The 20,743-nt window shown below is 46.0% G+C and overlaps 1 long non-coding RNA gene across 1 annotated transcript; it reads left to right on the plus strand.

Annotated features, from left to right (window-relative positions):
• The first annotated feature begins 363 nt into the window (after positions 1–363).
• Positions 364–1,244, plus strand: LOC123124515 (uncharacterized). The gene is made up of 2 exons (XR_006461117.1): positions 364–563; positions 1,169–1,244. It is a non-coding gene; the product is annotated as an uncharacterized lncRNA (long non-coding RNA).
• The last annotated feature ends 19,499 nt before the right edge of the window (positions 1,245–20,743 follow it).

The raw sequence follows: 20,743 nt of genomic DNA on the forward strand, positions 1-20,743 counted from the left end.
TGGTTATGCCATGATTTTGGTTAACTCCAGGTTATAATTTCAATGATGCAATATGAGTATCTGAAGATTTGTCCATGATGACTTTTTCTCAGCAGTAATGCTCTTCTATTTATGTTTCAGATCATGGTCTTATCAACATGATGGGTGTCGAGCTCGCGGTGTTGCCATGCCCGGCGGAGTGGAGGCTGCCACTTGCATAGCTGCTTCATCCGAAGGATCGCCATGAGGATGATGCCATCGTCTGACTGGGCGAGGCGAGGTGATCCCCTTCATCCTTTTCACGTCCTTCCATGGGGCTCTCCTTCATGGTGCTGATATGGTGTGCCGCTGCCGGTGAGAGTAAGCAGGCTGCGAAGGCGGAGGTTGCCGCTCCTGCAGCTGCTCGGCCCTCTCTTCCTTGGCGTCGAGTTCTTCTTCGACCTTGGCTGCACGCCGAGAGAGGAAAGAAGGACACGATGGATGTCAACATGAAGAGGGTAGAGGACGTGCTGATGCACAAGCGGCTCCTGGAGCTGGCCAGGGATTCGATGCAGCGCCAGGCTTTCGCCGTGGGGGCCGTGCAAGTGAGTTGTTTGTCCCTCCTCGCGACACTCGCAATAATTTACGAATGCAATTCGGCGCTACACTGATTGAGTCAAAATTCGGCTGTCTGCAATTTTATTATCTGGTCTGAATCTGTGATGATCGTCCCTGGTTGGCCTCGTTGGGTTGGGGGTTAAGTTTTCTGCAGTTGGGATTTCCTTTTTATAATCGTCTCCATCCCATCAGGCATCAACACTGAATCTTAGTCAATGACACTCATTCTCGGTGGTAACATGTCTTTCCATCATCCAGAAAAATGGGGGCATTATAGTTCTATTAAACTGGATTGGTATTACGTGTAGGAATTGGTTCATTTGCACTTAGTATTACCACTTGCATATTTTACGTAGCCATCTAATTTTGTGAGTTTTGCTGGTCCGGTAAAGACAAAATGTCGATATATTTTGGTCCCTATAGATACTTTGCTATTTGAGGACTAAGCATTGAAGTTGTTTTAGTTTCCAGTCCATGCCATGTAGATTAGTTATTTGTTGAGTTACTAGAAACTGTTTAGCCTTTCGGTTTATTCTCAGTTATGTTGTCATGGCTGCGAACGTGAATTAACAGAGCAAACCTTAATGATCAGATCAAGAGCCACTTCATTCATGAGGCTGCTGAGCAAAGGTACTACTGTGTGTCTATGTACTTGTGGCGCAGCTGCTCAAAAATTGCAAGGATACTAAACACTGCTCCTGATCTACGAAAGACAACTAGCTTTTCTGCCTAATCCATCAGACTAAAGGTTTTACTTCTGTAAAAGTCTGCGCGTTAGTAGTACTTCTACTTCTGTAGTACTCTACATAGTTATTTCATACAAAACCGTCATAACTTAATTAATTGTGACCTATTGATAAAAGGGGTGCAAGCGGTGAGCAGATTATATAGGGACACAAGCAGATAATCTGAAAAAATATTTTAAGCTACTATTTCCTACATATTGGAAATTTGGAATATGTCTCCATCCATACACCAAAAAAGAAGTTTCCATGATACGGTAGCTGCATCTATTTTTCCCTCCTATTTATTCTTTCAGTTTGAATTGGTGTTCATTCACCATCATCTTTTTTATGCAAAATCTTTTGTGTGAGCCTATCAACCGATAGTACGGCAGCATTATCGTATGTGGAATGATAATGCACCATAAAGTTCATTGGATGCAGACCGGTAGGGTCAATTACAAACTCTTTGATGTAAATGACTTTCAGTTTCTAGCTTTCATAAAATTTAGATATGCACTGTTTAACAGTGTGCTGTGGTTGATGGTGGTCCTAAGAACTGATTGAATTATCATGTTGGATAGTATTGCTTTTACTAGCAGTTGCAGTGCTCTTATTATTATATTTTCACAAATACCATCACGTTTTGCTATTGATGTAATGTTATGTTCCTTGACTAAAATCAAACCCTTTAGTTGCTGTTATGGTGCTCTTGTTATTGTTATATTCCTTGACAGAAAGCAAACGTTGTTCATGGCTAACTTATAGAATAGCATATACAAAGTTCAAAACCATCAATCTCAGGAACACTCTGGCCATGTATTTGATTCTGTTGAAGACCCAATATATGATGAGGTGCTGCATCTCCTGATGTTGAACTATATGGACTATATGAGCAGAACCACCATGACAAACATACGGGTCAATAGAATTCAGAAAGTTATAGTTTATTTGCTCTATACAATAATGGCTTCACTTTCAATGAAAATCGTTAACTGGACTCCCATGTATTATTCTGCAAAAAGTAGTATTGTCGCCTTTTAATGTTTTCATTCACATGCATGGTCATATATGCTGCTTGGACGAAACAATTTATCAACTCCAACTGCAGCTGGTAGGCATCGTGATTGACAGGGCGATCACAGTGGACGGGGCACCAATGGCGGCTGCTTGCCCCCACCCCATTGGGAGCCCTCCATGACGGCGCACGGGAGGAAGCGATAGGCCCATGTCGACGAAGGAGGTAGGCACGACGTGGGCGACGTGGCGCAGAGCACTTCAACAAGGGAGACCTGAAAATGAGGAACGATAAGGAATATTTTTTTAGAGATCTCGCCTGCTTTATTGATTCTCAACAATGTTCACTGGCACAAGATTAATCATGGGGCATGCCCAGCCAAATATGTCTCCCTACACCTAGATTACAACCAAATTTGGCGAGATTGTGAGCTAAAGAACGATAAGGAAGATGAGTTCGTGCGTCATTCTGTCTACGTCAAAGTGTTTTATCCTTCTGTCTATGTCAAACTGCTTTGTTTGGGTCAAGTCCAAATAGTTAAAGAAAGAATAAACTCTTCCCAACCAAACAACCATCTATAAATATTCACTAACAAAAAGGGCCTAAAAATCTATCTGTAAAAATACTAAACACAGTAAAAATAGTTTAATGTTCACAATTTTACATATGTTCACACTATTTTTGTTTCAAAAAATATGTTCGCACTTTTTAAAAAGGCTTAAAAGTTCCGAAAAACAAAGTTCCATTTTTACTAAAAAAATCCATTTAGAAATGTTCAAGAAAAAACAACTTTTTCAAAAAGTTCTTCTTTAGAGAAATGTTCCAATTTCATAAAAACATTAACTGTTCTTAAAAAAGTGTTCCATATTTATGAAAATGTTAAATTTTATTAAAAATAATAACATTTCCATGTTTACCTTATTAGTGATGTTTATTAAAATTGGATATAAAAATGGTGCCTAATAGATTATGAAGTAGGTTGTGCCTTTTTTCCGCCCGGTGCAACGCACGGGCATTTGTACTAGTAATTACAATAGGCAACAGAGAGTTTGCAAGGCCATCTCGGTGAGACCGAGATCCGTATCGGTGTGACCGAATTGTCTAGAATTCTGGCAGTGGCTATCTCAAAAGAACTCGGTGGCGCCAGATAGATCAAATCGGTGGGGCCGAGTTTGACTGGGTTTTGGACAAATGTGGAAATGAGAAAGTGGTTGAGGGTTTTGGAGCAATATCACTAAGCACATTGAGCAAGTAGACCAGTAAGCATATCTCATCCCCTATGGACTCAATGTGATATTGGATCACTAAAATGGAAATGAGGAGTCTTGATCTTTTGCCAATATGTGTCCTTAGCATTTTGAAAGGGTTCCACATCCTCTTGTCCTTGCCATGCCATTGTTGAATTGATCTGAAATACACTAGGTGAAGGTATTAGTCCAACAAGAGATATGTTGACATTAATTACCAAAATCACCCAGGGAGCACTTATGCTTTCAATCTCCCCCTTTTTGGTAATTGATGACAACATACATCAAAGCTTTTAGATAAATATATGAAGAGTAACAAGTAAAGCCTTGGAAAGACATGTAACATGCATAAGCTCCCCCTACATGTATGTAATCATGTAAAGATGGAATATAAGAACATGTGAATGCATAAGCTTGTCAGAGCAAGCAATGAGTTACATGTATCTTGGCTATATGCATCAGTGCAAATGATGTAGATAAAAGGAAGTGTACCTTCAGGTTCATGAATTCTTCTCGCAAATAGTATGTACATTAGCAAGAGATCATCATGCACATGAGTGTGATGCATATACTTACCTTGTGGTCTTGAGCTAGCTTTGGAAGAGGTGAACTTGAGAAAACAGGGTTAGATAACACAAGAACACTCTAAATAAAGCAAGTTCAGAAAATGACAAGAGTACCAAGACTGGGATGACATGTAATGGGTGAGTACTTAGTACTTCATTTGGAAATAGACATGTCCCCAAAGATTAAAGATATGCAATGAATTCCAAAAGATTTTCTTCCCTAGAAATGGACTCTTTCTACCCTTCAATCTGATATTGGGTAATGGGAGAAGGTAGGGTAGGAGAAAATCAGAGCATGAAATGGTGCAGTCAACCATATATTGACCTGTCTTTCCCCTCTTAGAGACATGTGACTTCTCTCCTCTTTTGTTTCACTAGCATATGGAAGAGCTTAGGTGTGCTCAGGTGATAAGCTTTGATGTGCTCTCTCTCTCTCTCCCCCTTTGACATCAATTTCCAAGAAGGGTACTTTTGGAGCATGAGTCAAATAGGTTTGGTCCTTGAGACACACTACAAAGCAGCATGTAGTTTAAGATGCGGGTAGAGGATAAGAATCATCGAGTGGAGCTGAAGAAGAAATGAAATATGCAATGGCAGAAAGTTTTCTCAGCAGTGAAATCGGTAACGCCAATCCTTTTTCACCGGTGACACCGAGTTGGCAGTGTCATGGATGATGCATATCGATCAGTCCGGGTTAGTCCATGTTGGTTGCACTGATGAACTGTCTACAAGATATTCTTGTAGTTCAGCCTAGCCGATAGGCTTGGATCGGTGACTCCGAGTTCAACGCAGAGTAAAGATTTTGTCAACTCAGCTCACTAGGCAAATTAAATCTCACAAGGATTTGCAATGAATTAACTGAAATATTTGCAAGGAATTTGATACAGAAAATATAGAGAAAAACATACATAGGAGAAGAGATCTAGATGAATTTTTTTTGATAAGGGGAAATAAGATAACAAGAAATGTATGCAAGAACTCAAAGGTAAAATAGCAAGAAACACTAGAGAACTTCATCTAGAAGGGGTCGGCGACAAAGTCACCTATATTAGAGTATATTGACTGAGGAGTCAAGTGATAACACTTGATTGTAGGTCATACTCATCGTTTAAGCTCAAATTGGGATTACCATTTTTTCGTTGAAGCATTTTGATGTATTCACATCTCGTTGAGTTTCTTTGACCCATGACTTGGAGTAAAGCTTCTCTAAGATGGAATAACATACCTTGGGTGGTGTTGATTTTGATCAGGTAGGCGAACTTGTCTTGGGTGCTCAAGGTTGATGTAGTCGATCAAGAATTGGGAGCACCACTTGTACTTTGAGTTCATCTTCCTATATGGGTTAGTCTTGCAAGGAAGAGAACTTGTGTATCCAAGATGACAATCATGAGACTTGGTACCAAATGAAAGTTGATACATAGAAATCGCCAAAGGATATGTTGAGTGGGTTCATGCTTCCTTGTATTCAACAACCATATTGTAGGAACTTTGTGATGTAGAGATTGCTCAAAATGTGAGTGGCTTGCATTCTCATAGATTTGGGCTCATCCAATGTAACATCCCAAAATTCTAAATTTTGGAATGTTATAATAAACAGATAGATTTGATTGATTGTGTGATTGATTGACTGAAAGTGAGTGAATTTGAAACTTTTTGAAAGTTAAATGAGAGGGAATAAAAGGACTTCCCCAAACTTTCATCTTTGCTTTCTGATCTCCATGAATTAAAATACTTTTCAAATACAAAACCCTTGAGCGAAGATGATATGACTTCTTCCATTTAATTAAATGAAAGGGTATTTGAAAATATTTGAATTTCATTTGGAAATATTTCAATTCATAAACTTCATGCAACTAAATGATTTTCATGAGAGAAGATAAAATGACTTCTTCAAAACATATGAAATATGAGTTGGGAGTTTCAAAGAATTAAATTCAAAGTTCTTTTGAATTTATTTTCAATTTGGAGTTATTTGAGTTTTATTCAAATTAATTTTCTCCAAAATAAAAATATATGGAAAATAGGGTAACATGATTCCCTACAATAGAAAATTGGAGAAAAATTAATTTGAAATCATTTTGGTATATTTAAAATGATCTTTATTGGATTTTAATAGGGCAGTAGCACTGTTTGAATTATTTGTATTTGTGTGGATTTTATTTAATGCTAGAAAAATGTTCATCTTGTAGAAAATGTTTTTCTAAAAAGTTTGATATATTATATGCCTATAGTTTGTTTTTATTTCATATCGTTTTATTATTTCTTTTTGTCTGCTAAACGTTTAAAAAAAATGGAAACCCTCCCCTCCGACTGGGTCGGCCCAGCTCCCAGGCCAGGCCGCGGCCCAGCCCACCTCCTCGTCGTCCCCAAGCTCGGGAAGGACTCCCGAGCCAGCACGCCGCCGCGCCGTGACCTCCACGGGAACCGCCGCCGCCTTACCCCTCCTCCACGCCACCCCCTCGCCCCCCTCTATTTAAGCCGCCGCCCCCCTCTCTCATCTCTTCTCGCCGCCGCCTCGAGCCGCATCGCTACGCCGCCGCCGCTGCCAACCACCGCCGCCGCTGCCGCGCCTCGCCTAGCCCCGCGTCGCCCCGCATAGCTGCTGCCTCCGCCGCCCCGCGCCGCTCCCCGCCGACGCCGCACCGCTCACCGGAGGCCGCGCCCCGCCGGAGCCGATCCAAACCGCCGCCGCCGCCCGGACTCGCCGACGCCCGATCCCGGTCCAACCGTCGGTTTTCTTTCGGTCCGATAAAACCGCCCCGGTCCGAACCGGTTTTATTTTAAAGGTTCGGTTTTGGTTAAATACCCGTTTTTTTATATTTAGTTTAGTTATGTAATGAATGTTTTCTGTTTAAGTAGTTCTAGTGAACAGATTCGTTAGCTAGCGTTCGGCAGCGAACGTTCTTTCTGTAGAGCTTTTCTTTTTCTTTTATTTTTTTTCAGCTAGGGACCCGTCTGTGAATAATTTATTTACAGATTAGCCCCTGATCTTCAAACGTCTACAACTTTTTACTCGTTTATCCAAATCCAACGAAACCAACGCCCACTTCTTCGTTATGATCCCCTCTATCCAGTAAAACAACTTAAACATGTTTATGAAAGTTTTAAAATTTGAATTCAAACAGATTTGTATTCAAACTTCGTTTGATCGTAACTTTAGTTTCGTAGCTCCGTTTGAGTTGATTCTTTTTGCTAATCGAAGCTCTTGACCTAAAATTTCTGATAAGGCCAAATTCACATAATTTTGGTACTGTTAGAAATTGTTTTATGTTGCAAGAGTTATTTGCTTGGTTTTGAAGTTTTCCGAATTGTTTTCCTCGTTCTTTCTGATCTTTTGAGTGATTGCTTATGTGTGGTTACCATTGCTTGCTTAGGATAGATTGACCGGAGTGTGACGAGTAGATCTATCCAGAGTATTGAGTGTGAATCATCTTCATCAACATTGCAGGCAAGTAACACTTTGATCATACCTCTTTTACTACCCAGTTTTATCGCATTAGATCAATCCTCAAACATTGCATGGTTAGGATCTAATTAAACTGTGGGAATTGGGAAGTAGTTGAGGTAGTACCTATTACCTGTTTTATTATCAAACCCTTGGGAGTTACTTCTACGTTTGCCTATATTGCTATGCTATGCTTGTAGACGTGGATTGGGTTTGAGAGATATTCACTACAGATGTGAGATTGTTAATTAATGGTTTACTTAAGGTGGCAACTAAAACTCACATCTGGGTGGATTGAGGTACCTGGGTATTCCAGGATTGCCTGTTTTTCTTTTGGACCGCCACCCAGGTTCAAAGGGATCATGAGATTTTTCATGCTAGAAACTTTCGTGTGCAGCCGCAAGCTATTATGGGCTCTAGCATAGTTGATTAAGTTGTGTGAACTCTTACAGTGGTAGACTAGCAGATGTAGGGGATGTAGGTGGTACGGTCTATCACATCGTAAGGTGCAAACGCTTCTGAAAGACTATGTCTCGGTCATCCGTTTCTCAAACATCATGTAGTGCGAGAATCCAGCGGAGGCGATCGAGTCTTGTGGGAAAAGTGCACAAACCTTCGCAAAAACATTATAACCATAGAGCTTTTCCACCAGCCATATATGCATGTAGTGATAGCCTTTGTTCATCATTTCTCTATGGTGTGAATTTGCCAGCATATTCCATGTGCTGACCCGTTTTCGGGCTGCAACGTGTCATGTTGCAGGATTCTTACGACGAGTAAGTGATACGTTAGGGTTACGATTTCTACACTCATCTTTGCCGTTGGTGTTGATGGGAATCCACAACCTTGTTACTTCCGCTTTTTGGATTGAGGTAATAGTATTTACGTTACTTTATACATGTGATTTACCTCTGTTATAAATCCTCGAGTACTGTGTGTGTCAGCATACCGATCCAGGGATGACACTTAAGCACAGAGACTTGATCCATTCGGGTCGGGTCGCTATATCCAAGTACCTACAAGGGTTAGATAACATGCAAGGGTACAAGTGTAGATCCAAGACATATGATCATCATCATAAGAGAAAATCAAGGATTAGTCAAAAAAGTCTCATGCCTTGCATGTATCCAATTGGAGTTTCTACTCCAAGTTTGAGGCACCAATGATATTCAATTCACCTCTCAAACAAAAAAATACTTTCTCATCAAGCAGTTTGGTGAATATATCTGCCAATTTCTTATCGGTACAAACATGCTTAAGATTGATGTGATCTCGAATGAAACGATGACGAACTTCAGTATGGTTAGTTCGAGAGTGTTGCATGGGATTGTGACCAATCTTAATAGAACTGTCATTATCACAAAGCAATGGAACATGTTTCACATGTATCCCATAATCCTTAAGGGTTTGGGTCATCCAAAGTAATTGAGCACAACATGATCCGACGGCAATGTATTCCGCTTCGGGGGTGGATAAGGATATCGAGTTTTGTTTCTTGGAGGACCAAGACACAAGAGATCTACCAAGAAATGGACAAGTACCCGAGGTGGACTTTCTATGAACCTTGTCACCGACGTAGTCCGAATCGGAGTAGCCGACAAGATCAAAGGAGGACCTCTTAGGATACCAAATGCCAAAATTTGGTGTATGAATTAAGTATCTCACTATCCTTTTCACAGCCTTAAGATGACATTCTTTGGGGGCCGCTTGATATCGAGCACACATGCACACACTTAGCATAATATCGGGACAGGAGGCACATAGATATAACAATGAACCAATCATAGAGCGGTAAACCTTTTGGTTAACCGGTTTGCCATCCTCACTCAAGTCAAGATTTCCACTAGTAGGCATGGGTGTTTTCATACCTTTGCTTTCTTGCATGTTGAACTTCTTGAAAAGGTCCTTGGTATACTTTGTTTGAGAAACAAAGGTGCCTTCCTTAGTTTGCTTAATTTGCAAACCAAGAAAGAATTTGAGTTCACTCATCATAGACATCTCAACCTTCTCCGACATTAGCCTTCCAAACTTTTCACTAAAATTAGGGTTAGTCGAACCAAATATGATATCATCCACATAAATTTGGCACACAAATAGTTCACCATTAACCCTTTTAGTAAAAAGTGTAGAATCAATCTTCCCAATTTCAAAGCCTTTTTCAATAAGAAACTTGGTCAAGCATTTATATCATGCTTGATAACCCACAAGTATAGGGGATCACAACAGTTTTTGAGGGTAGAGTATTCAACCTAAATTTATTGATTCGACACAAGGGGAGCCAATGAATATTCTCAAGTATTAGCAGCTGATTGTCAATTCAACCACACCTAAAAGACTTAATATCTGCAGCAAAGTATTTAGTAGCAAAGTAGTATGGAAGTGACGGCAACAGTGAGAAAAGTAACAGTAATAGTTTTGTAGCAATTGTAACAGTGGCAATGGAAAAGTAACATAGCAAAGATCAATATGTGAAAAGCTCGTAGGCAATGGATCAATGATGGATAATTATGTTGGATGGCATTTATCCTGCAACAGTTATAACCTAGGGTGACACAGAACTAGCTCCAATTCATCAATATAATGTAGGCATGTATTATGTATATAGTCATACGTGCTTACGGAAAAGAACTTGCATGACATCTTTTGTCCTACCCTCCCGTGGTAGCGGGGTCCTAATGGAAACTAAGGGATATTAAGGCCTCCTTTTAATAGAGAACCGGACCAAAGCATTAGCACTTCGTGAATACATGAACTCCTCAAACTACGGTAATCACCGGAAAGAATCCCAATTATTCTCACCTTGGGGTATGCGGATCATAACTCATAACAGGTGTCTACAACTTGCAAGATAGGATCAAGAACAAAAATATATTCATGAAAACATAATAGGTTCAGATCTGAAATCATGGCACTTGGGCCCTAGTGACAAGCATTAAGCATAGCAAAGTCATAGCAACATTAATCTCAGAACATAGTGGATACTAGGGATAAAACCCTAACAAAACTAACACGATTACATGATAAATCTCATCAAACCCATCACTGTCCAGCAAGCCTATGATGGAATTACTCACGCACGCCGGTGAGCATTATGAAATTGGTGATGGAGGAAGGTTGGAGATGATGATGGCGACGGATTCCCCTCTCTGGAGCCCTGAATGGACTCCAGATCTGCCCTCCCGATGAAGGATAGGAGGTGGCGGCCGCTCCGTATCATAAAACGTGATCATTCCATCTCTCTGATTTTTTTCTCCCCGAACGTCAATATATGCAGTTGGAGTTGAGGTCGGTGGAGGTCTAGGGGACCCACAAGGCAGGGGGCGCCCTAGGGGGGGCGCGCCCTCCACCCTTGTGGACAGCAGGTGGGTCACCCTCTGTAGATTCTTATTTTTATTTATTCCAAAAATATTCTCCATGGATTTTCGGGTCATTCCGAGAACTTTTATTTTTGCACAAAAATAACACCATGCGAATTCTGCTGAAAACATCGTCATCCGGGTTAGTTCCATTCAAATCATGCAAATTAGAGTCCAAAACAAGGGCAAAAGAGTTTGGAAAAGTAGATATGATGGAAACGTATCAACTCCCCCAAGCTTAACCCATTGCTTGTCCTTAAGCAATTCAGTTGACAAACTGAAAGTGATAAAGAAAAACTTTTACAAACTCTATTTGATCTTGTTGTTGTAAATATGTAAAGCCAGCATTCAGGTTTTCAGCAAAGGTTATGAACTAACCATATTCACAATAACATTTAGGTCTCACATTTACTCATATCAATGGCATAATCAACTAGCGAGTAATAATAATAAATCTCGAATGAAAACACTTTTTCAAAACAATCATGATATGATATAACATAATGGTATATCGCTAGCCCTTTCTGAGACCGCAAAACATAAATGCAGAGCACCCCTGAAGATCAAGGACTAACTAGACATTATAGTTCATGGTAAAAGAGATCCAGTCACGGTCATACTCAATATCAATTAATAACAATGCATACAAATGACAATGGTGCTCCCTAACTGGTGCTTTTTATAAGAGGATGATGACTCAACGTAAAAGTAAATAGATAGGCCCTTCACAGAGGGAAGTAGGGATTTGCAGAGGTGCCAGAGCTTGAGCTTTTAAAACAGAGGTAAATAATATTTTGAGCGGTATTCTTTCATTGTCAACATAACAACCAAGAGATCTCGGTATCTTCCATACTAGATACATTACAGGCGGTTCCTAAACAGAACGGTAAGGTTTGTACTCCGCCTCCACCAACAAGCACATTCCACGGCTGGTCCGAAACAACGGGTACTGTCCAACTAACAATAGTCCTGGGGGAGTTTTGTTTGAAGTTATATTTTGATTTGATTTGAGCATGGAACTGGGCATCCCAATTACCAGCCATTTTCTCATGAATGACGAGCGGAGTCCACTCATCGTGAGAATAACCCTCCTAGCATGGAAAATATTGATTGCGCCCAGTCGCTACATTAGCGATTCGGGCATACAAACAGATTATCATTTCAAGATTTAGAGTTTGGCACATGCAAATTTACTTGGAACGGTAGGTAAATACCACATATAGGTAGGTATGGTGGACTCATATGGAACAACTTCGGGTTTATGGAAGTGGATGCACAAGCAGTATTCCTGCTTAGTACAAGTGAAGCCTAGCAAGCGATTGAGGAGCGAGCAACTAGAGAACGACAACAGTCATAAACATTCATTGAGATTAACCAACAATGAGTGCAAGCATGAGTAGGATAAAAATCACCATGAACATAAGTATCTAGAGGCTATGTTGATTTTATTTCAACTACATGCGTGAACATGTGCCAAGTCAAGCCACTCAAATCATTCAAAGGAGGATACCATCCTATCATACTACATCACGACCATTTTAAAAGCATGTTGGCACGCGAGGTAAACCATTATAAACTCCTAGCTAATTAAGCTTGCCATGAGTAACTATAATCTCTAATTGTCATTGCAAACATGTTTCATTCATAATGGGCTGAATCAAGAACGATCAACTAATCATATTTACAAAAACAAGATAGGTGGAGTTCATACCAGATTTTCCTCATCTCAATCATTTCATCACATATCGTCATTATTGCCTTTCACTTGCACGACCAAACGGTGTGGATTATAATAATAGTGCCCGTGCATTGGACTAAGCTGGAATCTGCAGACATTTATTCAAAGGAGAGGACAAGTGTTGTAGGGTGAAACCCTTAGATGGATCTTTTCACACATGGAGGGGGAAAAGGAGGAACACCAAGAAATCACAAAGAGGAAATCACTCCAACAATACCCAATGACACATCCTCTAGAATAGCAACACAAGAACCACAAGTCACAAACACAATCAAAGGAAGGATACAACGGAAAATTTCTTCCCACTCCTAGGAGATGAGGTCTTGAAGATAGTCTTCTCCTTGTGGAGATCTTGAAATCCACAAGGATTCTTCCCTAAGGGGTCTTGATCCACAAGAGGGAAGGTAGTAGGAGAAAAGCTCACAAATATCTCATCTAATACTCTGCTATCCCTAAACATGACCCTAGGAACGGTTTATATAGGCTTGGGGTCGAAAAGGATGAAGAGGAGCTCAAACAGGAGATCTCGGTCGTCCATCCTGGAGAGCCCGTGCGCACGGGGGCCCCATGGGCACGTTACACACCCGTGCGCACGGGGTGCCCTAGCGCCAACTCTCTGGATAGTCCGTGGGCACGGGGTCTCGGGGGCCCGTGCGCACGTGGTCACCTGGGACTTCCAGTGTTGTTGTTGTGCTCCATCTTGCTCTGCGTGGCCTTGGGGTGATCCTCCTTCTCCTTGGTGATGCTCCTGAGCTTCTTGGTGGTGTTCCTCTTTGTACCTAATGAGTCATAGCATTTTTTCGTGAGGTAGCAACCAAGTTCAAATTGTATCCATATGCAAGTTCAGTAGGAAGGAGTTCACCTCGTTTCCCAATGCACGTGCTCTAGCTCTTGTCATAGGTCCACGTGGGGCTTGATGTGTTGGTGTAGAGTCCATGGGGATGATGGAAGGATGCTCCGCATCAACAAGGTAATATGGGCTCTTTGTTAGATCAACAATAATGCATATGAGAGTCACTCAACATTTTCATCGTGGTCTTCTCCTCTCGACCCCAAAAGAAAAGAAAAGAAATTCAAAGAAACCCACTGAAATGTTTTTGGAGTTTTTGTTTTTCTGAGGAAAGTAAAACAAGAACGAGAAAAACTATTTACATGGGAAAGCTCCCAACAAGCAAAAGAAAAATGAGAAGTCTTTTTGGGTTTTGTTTTAATACTACTACTAAATAAACATGGAAACGAAACTAAAAAGAAGCTACAACTAATTTTTTTGGTTTTGCTCAAAGTTTTTCAAAGACACAAGAAGAAAGCGGAAAAAAGAAATTAAACTAACATGGATAATACAATGGAAAAGTATGAACACCGACGACTGGAATGAGTGTGTGAATGTGGATGTAATGTTAGTGTGAAATACGTACTCCCCCAAGCTTAGGCTTTTGGCCTAAGTTGGTCTGCGCCCATGGATTAAAGTAGCCCTCTCTGGTGTACTGAGGAGGATCCAGGGGGTTCCACTGGTTAGCGAGCTCCTGTGGCTCCCACTGATAAATGGGCTCCTGATACGGATCAGGTGATGATTCCGTCTCGTGAACTGGGGATCGCGTCCGCTTCGACTATACATAGATGTCCTTGGGTATGATGAGGTACGTGTCTTAATGAATATTAAACAAAGAAGGTACATGCAAAGTAATAATCTGACAAGTTTTCTGGCTGAAAACCAGGTTATAGATGAGTCTCTTGTCTTTATCATCGCTATTAAAATCATGTAAGACCATACTATTATAGTCTAGGTAAATAGTGGGTAGTATCATCTCCTCTTCCTCATCGTGCCTAGATACCCCCAAAGATAGGACCCCTCGAACGGTTTAAACTCAACCATCGAGCAACCATAGCGCCCAAACTAAAAGTTCTATCACGAAGTAAAGCATGGCGCAAAATAGCAAGGTCGGGAGCACTAAGGCCTCCACTCTCCCCGCGACCAGTTAAACATCTCCCAGCAAATAATGAGTAGTAGCGCAAAATAGGAAAATGTAAACTAGCCACTCTTGCTTCTGACACCCTTCTTCTTTCCCCTACGGTAACTTCATCAATAAAATCTTCCACATCTCTAGGACGTGGCTCGTCGATGCTGCCCTCATGAGATAATTTGCAAACCTTACAAAAGTCATAAAGCGTCATCTCCTTATGCACATCATATAAATAAAACTCTATCGTGGGTGGTGATTTCCTAGCATGAAAGTGAAAATTCTGCACGAAGGTATTAGTGAGTAGGAGGTATTGTTCACACTTATCGTGGAGGAAGTCGATGACGCCTGCATTCCCAGCCAAATAACAGAAATCCTCATAAATTCTGGCCGCCTCCAAGGATGCATCACTTGGCCATTCACACGGCCGAACCTCCGTGGTGCGAGGAAGGTTGTACTTGGGCTTCTTCTTTTCTTCACTTTCCTTTTCTTTAGAACCCCGACTTGAAGAGCCTCTTAACAATCTCCTCATCATTTTATTTCTCTGAAAATTTCTGAAATTTTTAGTGACTCAATATAAAAGTGAACCAAACTCAATAAGATTGATAGCAACTACTCCTACAAGTGCCTTGAGGCTATATCATGCATCAAAACTACTTTGGACCATATAAATTTGGCATGCAAGCTCAATAACAAGGTTAGCACAGCAGGAAAAATTTCAATATATAAAGCACTATGACAAAAACTAATTGGACCATTGGAGGAGTCACATACCGAAGAACAATCCCCCAAAACAGTTTCGTAAATGGAGTGTCGGGGTACAAAAGTAGGGGCACTTCTTTTTACCCCTTTACTTGTGCATGGGCAGTCGGAGCTGTGCCCACGGCCACACTAAGCAGGGCAGAGGAGGGAAGCCGAAGGCACAAGGCGACCAGAGGCAACGCCAAGACCAGAGAACACAAAAGAGCAAGAGGGCGAGGTGGACTCCCCCGGGAAGACCCTTGCCGGGGCAGCCTCCGCGGCCCCGGCAAGAGCCTTGCCGGGGAAACTTGCCCGATGCCAGCAGAGCAGGCCACCCTTGAGCCCGCGGGTTCCAACACCACCACCCAACTATCCACATTGGAACCAAGGCTCGGGAGGCACCTCTGTGGTAGCATGCAGATCTTCGTCAAGATCATAAACATATGAGATCAGATGAGGACTAGAAGACGACGATCCTCGGCGGGATCCTAGCCGAGGAAATCCACGAGACCCCCGACAAGATGCTTGCCGGGGAAGACCACAAAGCCGCGGCAAGACCCTTGCCGGGGCCCCGGCAACGCCCTTGCCGGAGACACTTACAGGGTGGCAGTAGGGCCCGCGTCTGCCATGACTCCACCGCCATCCCCATGCAGCTGCCAGCTCAACCAGGTGAGCAGGCACCTGCATGGCGACGAGCGGCCTCCACGATCAACTCAGCAAGCACCTGCGTGGTGGCATGCAGGCCTTCGTGAAGGCTCCACCACCAGGCGAGGCGGCGACAGCTGGGACGTGCTTCCTTGCCCTCCCCGATAAAGTGAGAGGGGCACGTCGGCAGCGCATTAAATGCGTTTGTCCGACGGTGCCAGAGGATAGACTCATCCACTGTACACCTTTCCACCTCTTGTGTGCCACTGTGGCATCACCTTTTGCCTATAAGAGGAGGCCCGAGGCGACCAGGAGGGGGATTCAGATCTTTTGGGCAAGTTGCACCCGGTAGCTAGCTCAAGAACACAAGAACACTCAAATACATCCACCAAAGCAGGACTAGGGTATTACGCATCTTCGCAGCCCGAACCTGGGTAAACCATCCGTGTGCTTCCTATTAGACCCGCTCTTTGCACAACCTCGCGCCCGCCAACCGTAGAAGGGATCCCAGTGATTCCATAGGTGTCGTTTCCACCGACATCTTTGGCGCGCCAGGTAGGGGGCGCAGTTGTGGAAATCTGGTCTGATCGGAGCAGCGGCTTCATCATGGCCGTGGTTCCAAGGAAGAAGACGACCAAGCCTGACGGCACCATCTACAGATGCGGTGGACGCCCGTGCAATGACAGAAAAGCTAAGTCGTGTGAAACTTTGAGCAATTTCTTTTTATATATAAGGTTACTGTCCTCGAAGGTCCTGCCCTATGTATGGAAAACCTGCACGCAAAGGGGCCCTTCCGCAATTGGCAACGCCTTTTTTCTGTTTCGAGTCCGCTCAACAGCTCAAGCGGCCGCGTCGAGAACGGCAGGGTAGCCTTCCACAATTGGCAACGCTCTCGACTCTGGCTCGAGTCAAGCTCGACAGTTCGAGCGGCCACGTTGAGAACAGTAAGGTGGTTCGTCCGGAAGCAAGCACACCCGGCAGGCCATTGGGGATCCGTCCTCAAGGTGCCGCAGCCTGGGTTTACGCGCCGGCAGCCTACCCGATTGACGTAGGGTGAACATACAAAGGAAGATCGAACAGGAAGATAACATGCATCATATCAAAAGTACTGTAGAGTTATATTACATCAATTGTTGCTGCGGTTCTAACTAAAGATAAAAATTGTCTTGGTCATGAACCTGTAGCGGCAGTGAGAGACGGGGTGCCTAATCCCGGCGCTGGCCCTCTACCCTCTGAATTTCGCCGATACAGCTGATGATGGGCTTGATACGCTCCTTGAGCGCCGCGAGGTCCGCATCCTCTGGCAAGCTATCCAGCGCAGCGTCGAAGTCAAGGTCGGGATTCCAGTACGCCATCTTGGTGAGGACCTTGCTCATGGCACCCTGGCAAAGCCGAGAGGCCGCTCGGTTGAAATGGAGCCGCTCCAGGGCACCAACAACCCTCTCGAAGAACAGGGTCAGGCTGCAGTTGGTGCTCAAGTTCGGCTCCGGGGCGTACCTCACATCCGGCATCCCCATGGTGGCCAGCTGCATGGTGGCCCTGTTGGCGATGGCGGCGAGGCATTTGAGCCAGCGGTTTTCGCCCTCCACGTGCTCCTTGTGGGTGGCGGCGTCGTTCCTCCGCAGTTGCTTCTCGGCCTCCAGATCCTTGGTCAGGGTCCCCTCCTGGGCCTTGGCCTCCGACAGCGCTCCCTCGAGGCCCTCCAGTTTCAGCTTGAGGTCTTTGATGGAGTTGGTGGCCTCGGAAAGCGGCCCAGCCTTGCCGAGGACCGCGCCTTGCGCCTCAACCAGGGTGCCGTTGAGCGTGTCTTTCTCCTTGGACAACTTCAGGACCTGGTCCTTCAACCCGTCCCGCTCCACCTCCAGATCCTTCGCCTTGCTGGCATGAACCATAGCCTGGGCATTGAGTGCCTCCTTGTGCCTCTGCTCCAGCTCCTGGGTCCGCTGCACGACGAGCTTCTCCACCTCCTCATCCTTGTCGCGGAGCGTTGCGGCGAGCCTCTCCTCGCGCGCGGCAAGGTCCTCCTCCTGGGAGTTTAGCGCGGCCTACTGCTGCTGCCGAGCAGCCTCGGCCTGGGCGGCCTCCTGCTTCGCCAGTTCCTGGGCCTTCTCGATGTCGGCTTGGTTCATGACGAGTGCCAGGTTGCGCTCAGCCAGCGCATCCTGGGCGGCCTTCAAGTCCTTGTGGGCCTGGCGGAACCAAGCCTGCGCCTCGGCGACGCGCTCCTCAAGGTCCGCCTCCGCCTTGTCCACCACCGCCATCCTGGACTTGGCCTTGTCCAGGCGGGCGCGGTGGAGCGCCTGGAGCTTCTGGAAGTTGGTGCTCATGGCCTGGAGGAGCCGCTCTTCTTGGAAACCGCCACCACCGGCGCTTGGCTCATCAACGACCTCGAGCCCGGTGGCGGCAAGCACTTGGTCATCAAACACCGCCCCCTCGACGGGCGCCCCGGTGCTCGCCGTCCCTGGGAGGTGGACGAACAGGTCGTCGCTCACCCTCAGGTACCTGCCCGAGCCAGAGGCAGTGGAGGAGGAAGGTTGGTCGTCAACCACCTCCTCCTCGGTAGTGGCCTTGCCGGCCTCCCCGGTAGGCCCCTTTGCCGGGCTCCTCGGCGGCAGCCTTGCCAGGCTCACCGGCAGACTCCTTGACGGTGTCCTCAGCAGCACCCTTGGCGGCCTCCTCGGCGGTGATCTTCTCGGCGGTGATCTTCTCGGCCTCCACCGCGGCGTCCTTGGCGACATCCTTGATGACGGTGTCCACGTCCTCCCGGTCCGCCGAGGGAGGATCTGGATATCGAGAAGGGGATGAGGCGTAGCCAAGACCAAGATTCAAGAAGAGAAGAAGGACAGGGACGGAAGGGAAGTGACTTACCCGTGCCGGGCTGGGAAGAAGTGGCCCCCTCCCCGCCAACACCTGGCGTCGAGGCGTAGCCACCAGCGCCCAAGTTTGCCCCCTCCTCCGGGTGCATGGGCTCGGTGCTTGGCACCCTTGCCGAGGACGCCCCTTGGGGCGACGTGGTCGACGGGGGCGGCGTGTTGGGGGTAGCCCTCAGTGGCTCCTCCTGCAATCACGGCAAGGTTAGCGCCAAGAGATCGTATCCCTAACACACGTTGACGAGGGGCGAGTGATGAGCTTATGCTGGGGGCTGTGCCGGGGGCTGCTGTCCGGACTGCTCAACACCACCAGTGGTGTCCCGGAAGTGCCTGCCGGGGGCTGGCCGCCCGCCGAGGACATGGCCCTCTTCACCCTCTGGGTCAGCGTCTCGGCGTCCCTGCGAAGATAAAAACAAGTCAAGATAAGCGGCACAGTCTGAGGAGACAGGGATGACAAAAAAGGGGAACAAGAAGCTTACTCATCCTCCACCTCCTCCTCTGCTGCCTTCCTCTTCCTCCTTGGGCTGAGGGATGCGAAGCCGAAGACGACCTCCGCGTCGACGTCTGCCAGAGGAGGGGAAGAAGGTGGAGTCTGAACAAGCTTGAATGAAGAAGACGCAGTTGCTTTCTTCTTCGCCACCGCGGCCTTCAGCAACTTCCTCGCTGCCGCGGCCCTTGTCTGGTGCACGGATGCCTCCTGGGCCTGCCGCGGTTGCACGGCCCTGCCGGGCCGAACCGGCTCGCCGGAGCTGGCCCGCCCTCTCCCCGTGGCTGGAGAGTCGGCAGCCTTGACCTCCTCCTCCGACGACTCGTCGACCACATCCTCAATGAGAGGGGCCCCGATGTCGGCACTGCTGGCCTCTCCAGCGGACTCCGCCCACTGAGCAAGCTCCCTCTCCTCTTCGGCTGCCACGGCCTTGTCCTCCACGCCGCCAGCGCTGCCGGCCTCCTTGGCGAGGTTTGCCTCTGCCACCCTGGCGGCGATGTAGTCCAGCTCTACCTGGGTGGTGTCCTGGACGAGCAGCAGCTCATCGCGGACGTACTTCTCCTCCAAGGTGTCGAAGAACTCCTGCACTTTATCCTCCGGCAGCTCGGCCCAATTTGGGACGAGGCCGTGCGTGTTGAACTCCGGCATCATGGCAATGATGTTGTTTTGGCGTGAGTTATTGCTCAGCGGGACCACCCCCACCGGCAACCCAAACAAGAGCCCCTTGGTGACCTTGCCGGTTTTGGTGGCCTTGCCGGACCGCTCAACCTTGCCGTCGCGGTTCACGTCAAGTTGGAAGAGCTGCTGGTAGAAGTGGGCGTGCCCCATCAGCGTGAGGTTATGGTCCAAGCCGGGGCGAAGCCTCATGATGTCGGCCGCGTTCATGAAGAGCCAGGCCGGCCTCCCCTTGTTATGCAGCGGAGTGATTCAGCGACCGATGAAATCCGCCCCGATCATCTCAAGGGTGAGCCCGGCCTCGGTGAGGCTAAGAATCCTGGTGGTGGCGACCGTGAGCTTTGCGTCGTCGGCGTCAACATTGCTCCAGTCGTTTCTGCGAACCGGCGGCGCCTAGCAAACCTGGAAGACTTCATGTGGATCCTCCTCCTCAGTCCAGCACCACCGGCCCCGTCACTCCTCCGACCTCTCCTTCTGGGCACCCTCCGGGTATGTCCCCTTCGACCTTGGGATCCAGGCGACACAACCGGAAATGGCGCCCCCCTTTTGGATCCGAGGGAAGAAGTAGTGGCGGAAGAGCGACATATTGGGATGCACCCCGGCGAAGGCCTCGCAGAGATGCGCAAAAAGAGCCATGCACGCCACGACATTTGGGGTAAAATCCAGAAGATGAAAGCCGTAGGTGTGCATGATATCATT

This window comes from Triticum aestivum, chromosome 5D (assembly GCF_018294505.1).
Source record: "Triticum aestivum cultivar Chinese Spring chromosome 5D, IWGSC CS RefSeq v2.1, whole genome shotgun sequence".
NCBI classification, from domain to species: Eukaryota; Viridiplantae; Streptophyta; class Magnoliopsida; order Poales; family Poaceae; genus Triticum; species Triticum aestivum.